At 37.0% G+C, this 9,780-nt stretch overlaps 1 long non-coding RNA gene across 1 annotated transcript in view; it reads right to left on the minus strand.

The window, feature by feature from the left end:
- The window catches only part of LOC105478706 (uncharacterized), a 77,853-nt gene extending 72,538 nt beyond the window's left edge, over positions 1-5,315 (minus strand). The window contains exon 1 of the long non-coding RNA XR_985394.2: positions 5,028-5,315. This is a non-coding gene — a long non-coding RNA (uncharacterized lncRNA). The remainder of the gene's footprint in view (positions 1-5,027) is intronic.
- Positions 5,316-9,780: the final 4,465 nt, after the last annotated feature.

Below are 9,780 nucleotides of genomic sequence, written 5' to 3' on the forward strand. Positions count from 1 at the left end.
TCTTTTGTGGTTTCACATAAATCTTAGGACTATTATGTCTCTTCCTGTGAAGAATGTCATTGGGATTTTGATGGAAATTACATTAAATTTGTAGATTGATTTCAGTAGTATGGACATTTTAACAATATTTATTCTTCCAATACATGAAAATGGAATATTTTTCAATTTTTGGGTGTCCTTTTAAATTTCTTTTTTTTTCTTTTTTTTTTTTTTTCTTTTTGAGATGGAGTCTTGCTCTGTCGCCCAAATTTCTTTTATTACATTTTTTATAGTTTTCATTATAGACATCTGTCACTTCTTTGGTTAATTTAACCCCTAGGTATTTCATTTTACTTGTGGCTATTGTAAATGGAATTGCTTTCTTGATTTCTTTTTCAGATTGTTCACTGTTGATATATAGAAGTGCTACTGATTTTTTGTATGTTGATTTTGTATCGTGTAACTTTACTAAATTTGTTGATGCGTTCTAATTGTTTTTTGGTTCAATCCTTAGAGTTTTCCAAATATAAGATAATATAATCTGTAAACAAGGATAATTTGACTTCTTTTTTTCCAATTTGGATGCACTTTCTTTCTCTTGTTTGATTGCTCTAGCTAGTACTTCCAGTACTGTTAAATAACAGTGGTGAAAATAAGCATCCCTGTCATGCTCCTGATCTTAGAGGAAAGGCTTTTAGTTTTTCCCCATTTGGTATGATAGTAACTGGGGGTTTGTAATACATAGCTTTTATTATGTCGAGGTATGTTCCTCCTAGCCCCAGTTTTTTGAGGGTTTTTATTATGAAGGAATATTGAATTTTATCAAATGCTTTTTTTAGTATCAATTGATATAATCATATGTTTTTTGGTCTTCATTCTGTTGATATGAGGTATCACATTGACTGATTTGTGTATGCCTTGAATCCCAGGGATAAATCCCACTTGGTCACGATGAATTATCTTTTCAATATATTGTTGAATTCAGGTTGCCGGTATTTTCATGGGGATTTTTGCATCAGTATTCATCAGAGGTCTTGGCTTGTAGTTTTCTTTCTTTGCTGTGACTTTGTTATGTTTGGTATCAGGGTAATATGGGCCTCATAGAATGAGTTTGGTAGTATTCCCTCCTCCTCTATTTTTCAGAATAGTTTTAGTAGGATTGGCATTAGTTCTTCTTTAAATGTTTGGTAAAATTCAGTAGTGAAGCCACTAGGTCCTGGGCTTTTCTTTACTGGGAGAACTTTATTCTGGGTTCTGTCTCATTACCTGTTATTGGTTTGTTAAGGTTTTGGATTTCTTCATGGTTCAATCTTGGTAGGTTGTATGTGTCTAATAATTTGTCCATTTCCTCTAGATTTTCCTATTTCTTGGCATGTGGCTGCTCATAGTAGCCATTAATTATCCTTTGAATTTCTGCAGTATCAGTCCAAATGTCTTTTTTTCCATCATTGACTTTTATTTATTTGGATCTTCCCTCTTTTTTTCTTAGTTAGTCTGGCTAAAGGTTTGTCAATTTTGTTTATCTTTTCAAAACCTCATTTTTTGTTTTGTTAATCTTTTGTATTGTTTTTTACATTTCAGTTTCATTTATTTCTACTATGATTTTTATTATTTCTTTTCTTCTACTAATTTTATCTTTGGTTTGTTTTTGCTTTTCTAATTCTTTAAGACATGCTTATTTGAATTTTTTTAATGTAGGCACTTAATAGCTACAAACTTCCCTCTTAGTACTGCTTTGGCTATATCCCACAGGTTTTGGTATGTTGTGTTCAAATAAACATTGTCATTTGTTTCAAGACTTTTTTCAATTTCCTTCTTAATTTCTTCATTAACTCATTGGTCATTCAGGAACATATTGTTCAATTTCCATGTGTTTGTACAGTTTCCAAAATTCCTCTTGATATTGATTTCTAGTTTTATTCCATTGTGATCAGAGAAGATACTTGATATTTAATTTTGTTGAATGTTTTAAGACTTATTGTGTAACTTAACATATGGTCCATTCTTGAGAGTGATTCATGTGCTTAGGAGAAGAATGTATATTCTGTAACTGTTGCATGAAATGTTCTGTATTAAGTCTATTTGGTCTATAGTGCAGATTAAATGTGAGGTCTCTTTGTTGATTTTCTGTCGGGAAGATCTGTTTAATGTTGAAAGTTGACTTTTGAAGTCTCCAGCTATTATTGTACTAGGGCCTGTCTTTCTCTTTTGTTCTCATAATATTTGCTTTGTATATCTGGGTGCCCAATGTTGGGTGCAAATGTATTTGAAATTGTTATATTTGCTTGCTGAAGTGACCCCTTTATCATTATATAGTAATCTTCTTTGTCTCTCCTTGTAGCTTTTGTCTTGAAATCTATTTTGTCTGATACAAGTATAGTTACTCTTGTTCTTCTTTGGTTTCCATTGACATGTGATATCTTTTCCTATCATTTTATTGTCAGTGTATATGTATCTTTAGAGGTAAAGTGAGTTTATTTTAGACAACAGATCAATGGGTCTTGATTTTTCATCCATTCAGCCACTAATTAGGTTTTGATTGGAGAGTTTAGTCCATTTTCATTGAATGTTATTATAAGTAAGCAATTATTCCTCCCATTTGGTTATTTGTTTTCTGGTTGTTTTGTGGTCTTGTCTCCCTTCTTTTTTCCATGTATCTGCCTTTCAGTGAAGGTAATTTCCTCTGGTTATATGGTTTTATTTGTTGCTTTCTATTTTTGGTGTATCCTTTGTATTTTGAGGGATGGTTATGTTACCATGAGGCTTGTAAATACTGTCTTGTAACTCATTATTTTAACCTCATAACAATTTAACACTTTTTGCATAAACAAACAAACAAGTAAAAACAAAAACAAAAACTTTAAACCTTAAATTTGTCCCCCTACTTTTTAAGGTTTTGTTGTTTCTATTTACATCTTATTGTACTGTCTATATCTTGAAAAGTTTCTGTAGTTATTATTTGTGTATTGGTTTGTTATTTATTCCTTTTACTTAAGATAGGTTTAGATTACATACTAAAGTTATAATGTTATAATATTCCATGGGTTTCTGCGTACTTACTATTAGCAGTGAGTTTTGTACCTTCAGATGATTTCTTTTTGTTCATTAATATCCTTTTCTTTCTGATTGAAGTACTCCCTTTAGCATTCCTTGTAGGACAGGTCTGGTGTTGATGAAATCACTCAGCTTTTGTTCATCTGGGAAAGTCTTTATTTCTCCTTCATGTTTAAAGTATATTTGATGAAGAAATAGGGTAAATGTTTTTTTTTTTCTTTCAGCACCTTAAATATGTCATGCCACTCTCTCCTGGCCTGTAAGGTTTCCACTTAAAAGTGTGCCCACCGGACATATTAGAGCTAAATAGTATGTTGTTTGTTTCTTTTTTATTGCTGCTTTTAGGATCCTTTCTTTACCTTTGACATTTGGAAGTTTGATTGTTAAATGACTTGAGGTAGTCTTCTTTAGATTACATTTGCTTAGTGTTCTATAATAATCTTATACTTGAATATTGCTATTTTTCTCTATGTTTGGGAAGTTCTCTGTTATTATCCTTTTGAATAATCTTTCTACCCTTATCTCATTCTCCACTTCCTCTTTAAGGCCAATAACTCTTAGATTTGCCCGTTTGAGGGCTATTTGCTAGATCCTGTGAGTGTGCTTCTTTGTTTCATTGCTTTTTATTCTTTATTATTTTGTCTCCACTGACTGTATTTTCAAATAGCCTGTCTTCAAGCTCATTAATTCATTCTTCTTCATCTCTGTTATTAAAAGACTGTGATGTATTCTTCAGTATGTCAGTTGCATTTTTCATCTCTATAATTTCTGTTTTATTATTTTTAATTATTTTAATCTCTGTTAAATGCATCTGATAGAATTCTGAATTTCTTCTCTGCATTACATTGAATTTGCTTCAGTTTCTCCAACATAGCTATTTTACATTATTTGTCTGTATGTCACATATTTCTGTTTCTCCAGGAATAGTCCCTGGTGGCTTATTTAGTTCATTTAGTGTGGTCATGTTTTCTTGGATTGTCTTGATACTTGTAGATGTTCATCTGTGTTTGAGCATTGAAGTATAAGGTATGTATTATAGTCTTTTCAGCCTGGGTTGGTTTGTATTTGTACCTGTCCGTCTTGGGAAGGCTTTCCAGATATTCAAAATAACTTGGGTGTTCTAATCTAAGGTGTATCTGCTTTAAGGAGCGCCTCAACCCCAGTAATGCTGTGATTCTTGCACATTCACTGAGGTACCATTTTGATGGTCTTTGACAAGATCTAGAAAACTTATCTGAATTACCAGGTAGAGACCCTTGTTTTTTTCTCTTACTTTCTCCCAAACAAACGGAGTCTCTCTCCCTGTTCTGAGCCACGTGGAGCTGGGGGTGGTGTGACACAAGAACCCTTGAGACCACCACTACCTGGACTCTGCTGGGTCAGACCTCAGGCCAACACAGCACTGGGTGTTACTCAAGTCCTGCTGTAGGTTCTAGAGTCAAAAACCTTAGAACTCTATGTGGTAGCCAGGTTCTAGAGTCAAAAACCTTAGAACTCTATGTGGTGTTCTACATTACTGTGGCTGAGGTGGTACTAAAACCACAAAATGCAGTCCTTCCCACTTTTCCTTTCTTTCCAAAGGCAGAGGAGCTTCACCCTGTGGCCAGAGCCACTATTGGCCCATGGGGAGTACTGCCAGACTACCATTGCTGTTCCTTTAAGCCACAAAGGCTCTTCAGTCAGCTTGGCATGAATGTACCCTGCCTGGGACTCACCCTTCAGAGCAATGGGCTACCCTCTGGCCCAAGGCAGGCCAAGAAATGCTATGCAAGAGCCAAGTCCTAGAACCCCATGAACCTACTTAGTACTCTACCCCACTGGGGCCAAACTGGTATCTAAGGTGCAAGACAAAGTGCCCTTTGCTTCCCCCTCCCCCCCGCCACTTTTCTTAAGTGGAAGGAGTCCTACCCCATAGTCACTATGGTTGGGAACCTGCTGAGTCTCACTTGAAGCCATGAAGTTCTCAGTCTCACTTAAGGCCCTCAACATAGTACCTGAGTATTGCTGCTGGTTATTCAGGACCCAGGGGCTCTTCATTAGCAAGTGATAAATTTTTCCAGGACTGGGTTCTTCCCGTCAAGGTAGCAGGTTCTCTTCTGGCCCAGGGCGTGTCTAGAGATGTTATCCAGGAGCTAGGGCCTTGAAAGAGGGCCTTACGACGATGACTGGGGCCATATCCTGCTGTGGCTGAGATTCAAGATGCAACACAAAGTCCCCCCCACTCTTTCTTCTCCCCTTGTAGAGTGGAGGAAAGGGATTTCTTTGGAGCTGTGAGCTGTGCAGCCTGGGGCTAGGAGAGGAGTGATGCCAGCTCTTCCTTAGCCATCACAATGCTCCTATAGTCCACTGTCTGTTGGCCAAGTTCAGCACTAGGACTTGCCTGAAAGTTGCAGTCCTTGTGGCCTAGATAGTCTTTCAAGTTTATTTAAGGCCCCAGAGCCCTTTAGCCCACAGTGGTGAGGCTTGCAGGAACTCAAGTTTAGACCACTGGGATTAGTGATGCCCCTCTGGCTAGGGCTGGGTTAAATGCTCCCCACAGTTTGGTCCGGTTCTGTTTTCTGCTATAATAGGACAGCACTGAGTTCAATATGTCACAAATGTTGCAATCTCCCTCTGCCTAGCACACAGAAACACTGTCCATGCACTGCCCACCCTCTGCTGGGGAATGGAGGAGGGATGGTGTTGGTGATTCAAGACTGTTTTTCCTACCCCTTCAGTGCCTCTTTCTCTTTCAGTGATATGAAGTTAAAACCAGGTGCTGGCTGGGCACAGTGGCTCATGCCTGTAATCCCAGCACTTTGGGAGGCCGAGGCAGGCAGATCATGAGGTCAGGAGATCGAGACCATCCTGGCCAACATGGTGAAACCCCTTCTCTACTAAAAATACAAAAAATTAGCCGGGTATGGTGGCAGGCGCCTGTGGTCCCAGCTGCTCAGGAGGCTGAGGCAGGAGAATGGCATGAACCTGAGCAGAGATTGCACCACTGCATTCCAGCCTGGGCAACAGAGAAAAAAAAAAAAAAAAAAAAAAAAAAACAGATGCTGTGAGTGCTCACCTGATTTTTGGTTCTTATGAGGTGCTTTTTTGTGTAGATATCTGGGTGGCAATTAGTGGAGTCCTTTATTCTGCCATCTTGCTTCACCAGAAATCCAATATTATTATCTTATTTGGTCTAGCTTATCAGTAGCCCTTCCCTTGTAGAGGTCTCCATGGGGCTTTGCTAAGCTCAAATACAGATTCACATATTAGACACTGCCCCCTTTAAACTCTGATCTGCCCTTAAAATATTTGGATATACATAAGACTGACATTTTGTAAAGTAGTATATGAGCAACGTGACAACAAATTAAATGTTTCCTTTAAAAAAAACTAAATACTCTAGAATATGAATAAATGAAAGCAGTCTTTCAAATGGTCATTTTGTAAGATTATCTGTTTCTGAAAAAACTTGCTGGTTTAAGAACTAATCTTGAAATTGCTTTAAAAAAATTCATAAACGTGTTTTTTGAAAATAAATTTCATTCACATACACTAAAGCTGAATGTCTTTCTTTAAACCACAAACAAAATAATATGAATACAATGAATGCATAAACTTGGCTTTAATATTTCAAAAAAAATCAATTCTACTTCAAGAAATAAAGACTTAAACACTTGCAGCTATATTAAAGGATATGTTAATATAAAAGGAAGCACAGTTCCAGATGAGATTTTCTAGACATATGATGGATGATATGGTTTGGCTGTGTCCCCACCCAAATCTCATATTAAATTGTAGTTTCCATAATCCCCACATGTCATGGGAGGGGCCCAGTGGGAGTTCATTGAATCATAGGGGCAGTTACCTCCATGCTGTTCTCATGGTAGTGAGTTCTCACGAGATCTGATAGTTTTATAGGAGGCTTTTCTCCCATTCACTCTGCACTTCTCCTTGCTGCTGCCATGTGAAGAAGGACGTGTTTGATTCCTCTTCTGCCGTGGTTTTAAGTTTTTTGAGGCCTCCCCAGCCATGTTGAACTGTGAGTCTATTAAACCTCTTTCCTTTAATAATTACCCAGTCTCAGATATGTTTTATTAGCAGCATGAGAATGGACTAATACAATGAGCTATCATTAATAATTCTGTAGCCTCCTATCAGGAAATGTTTAGTCATGTACCCATGTACATTATATTCAGGTCTGTTTCCTTAAAAAGTAGTAGAATACCTGACATACTGTAGACTTCTGAGAGTTTCCCCTTGGTGTGCATTTACATTTAAGAGAGGAGATTTTAACATATTTATGAAGAAGGGTAAATCCTGGTTTTTGCTCTTGAGGTCCATAAACTTGATTAAGAAAATAAAAAGACAGGCATTGTGGGGACACTGGGGATTTTAGAACTTTTCTTTTATGCCCAGAAAAATTTTAAAGATTCAAAACAGAACTATATCTGTCTCTTTAAGAATTTAAACCTTTTATAGTAAGGTATTATTAAGAATGAACTTCAAAACATCAATTTACTTTAATCAATATTCTTACTATGTACTTGGACACTTACAAGGAAAATGAGGGAGAAACAAGTAAAATTGTAAGCTAAAAAAACAGAATAATAGAAAATATTCACAAAGTACATGCACTGGACTTTCCCAGTAGCAAATTAATTTTAGTACAAAAATTTTTTTGTGTTTTCCCCTATAAGATTTGGAAAGTACAGAGAGATTAGAGAAAAAAGACAGTCTGGTCAAGACCAGACTGACCAACGTGGTGAAACCCCATCTCTACTAACAATACAGACAGATTAGAGAATAAATTTGGGTAGTAGACCTTGTTCTATGTCAATTTTGGCAATCTCCTCCCTGAAAAGAGGAAACATTCTATGAAGGTGAGAAGGATTGAGAGTGATAAACACCATTAAAATACATGGATTGCTTTCGTTGTTCTTACATGAAAACAGTCACAGAACAGATAAACACAAAGACAAGTTACGTTAGTACTGCTCTATGAGCCTGCAAATGGATCCAAATGAAGCCTAGACTATATAATCCAAGATAAGAAGCAGAAATTTCAGCCACAAAGAATCTAAGTGTAACTTAATTCTAAGGTTACCATGGAAGTTTAATTTTATATTTAAAGCAATCAAAAAAAAAAATAACATGTTCTATGGTAGTTTAATCTCATCAAAAGCTCTGTGAGTAGTTCACATTTCTATAAATCTCATTTCAAAAATGGAATGTCCTACTGTTAATATGAAATATTGCTATTTTGACAATTTTAAATTATTATTTTACTAAAAGTACTTAAAGAGAAAATTATCAATTAATTGTTTGGCACAGGTCATTAAGTTCTGAGATATGCTGTTGCATATGTCTAGAATACACCAAACCATGGAGTCTACACCACTATCCTGGCAATCAGTTGCTACAGAGAAGGCTGAGGAGCTGCTACATTCCATAACTGCCAGTCTATAATGTCAATAGAACCAGTGTCTTACAGTGAGTCAAGAAATGTTTATTGGCTAGGTGCAGTGGCTCACGCCTGTAATCCCAGCACTTTGAGAGACCGAGGCGGGCAGATCCTTTGAGGTCAGGAGTTCGAGACCAGACTGACCAAAATGGTGAAACCCCATCTCTACTAAAAATACAAAAAAAAAAAGCTGGGCGTGGTTGCACACACTTGTAATTCCACCTACTCGCGAGGCTGAGGCAGGAGAATTGCTTGAACTTGGGAGGCGGAGATTGAACTTTGGAGGCGGAGATTGCAGTGAGCCAAGATCACGCCATTACACTCCAGCCTGGGTGACAGAGTGAGACTCCATCTCGGAAAAAATAATAAAAATAAAAATCAAAGTAAAATGTTTATTAAATATCTACTGTGTGCTAGAAGAAAAAAAAATGAGCAAAAACAGAGAAGAAAGAAAGAGCATGGCAAGTACAGGGAATTATAAGCCGTTCAGGATTCATGGTGAGCTAGGAGCAAACAGTGGGTATCCAGAAATGCAGCTAAAAGGGTTTGTCCTCAAGGACCTTAGATGTCAGGATGTTTAACTTTATCCTGTGCATTATGGGGAGCCAACAAGCATCATCAGCAAGGGCACAGTCTGATTTCCATTCTTTTAATCTCTTTCTGGCTACAGTGTATAGGATGAACATGTAGGAAAATAGATCAGTTAAGAGCTCACTGTAAAACTCTGTATGAGCCGTGAAAGTCTGAACAACAAAAATGATACCAAAAGGTACAATCAACAATCGTGGTAGTTGAATGTGGGAAAGGCAGTGAGAGCAGTCTATGATTTTCTTTAACAAAAATTTATATGATGCATATTGTGCCAAGGACTCTTGTAAGTGCTTTATTAATGAAGCTCATTTAACACCCATAAAAGTCTTATAAAGTAAGCACTACTGGAAATCCAATTTTACAAATGAAAAAATCAGGCCATCAACTAGCTGATTAAGTTGTTCATAGTCACACCAATTGCCTGTGATTGAAACAAGATTTTAGCAAGAAATGGGGTATGAGAATTTATACTTCTTTTAAAATTGTTTTTGGAGACAGGATCTCTCTCTATTGCCCAGGCTAGAGTGCAGTGGCACAGTCATAGCTTACTGAAGCCTTGACCTCCTGTGCTCAAGTGATCCTCCCACCTCAGCCTACCGAGTAGCTAAGATTACAGGCATGCACCACAACACTTGGATAATTTTTTGTTTTTGTAGAGATGGGATTCTGCTATGTTGCCCACGCTGGTCTCAAACTCCTGGGTTCAAGTAATCCTC

Source organism: Macaca nemestrina, chromosome 5 (genome assembly GCF_043159975.1).
Source record: "Macaca nemestrina isolate mMacNem1 chromosome 5, mMacNem.hap1, whole genome shotgun sequence".
Classification (NCBI taxonomy): Eukaryota; Metazoa; Chordata; class Mammalia; order Primates; family Cercopithecidae; genus Macaca; species Macaca nemestrina.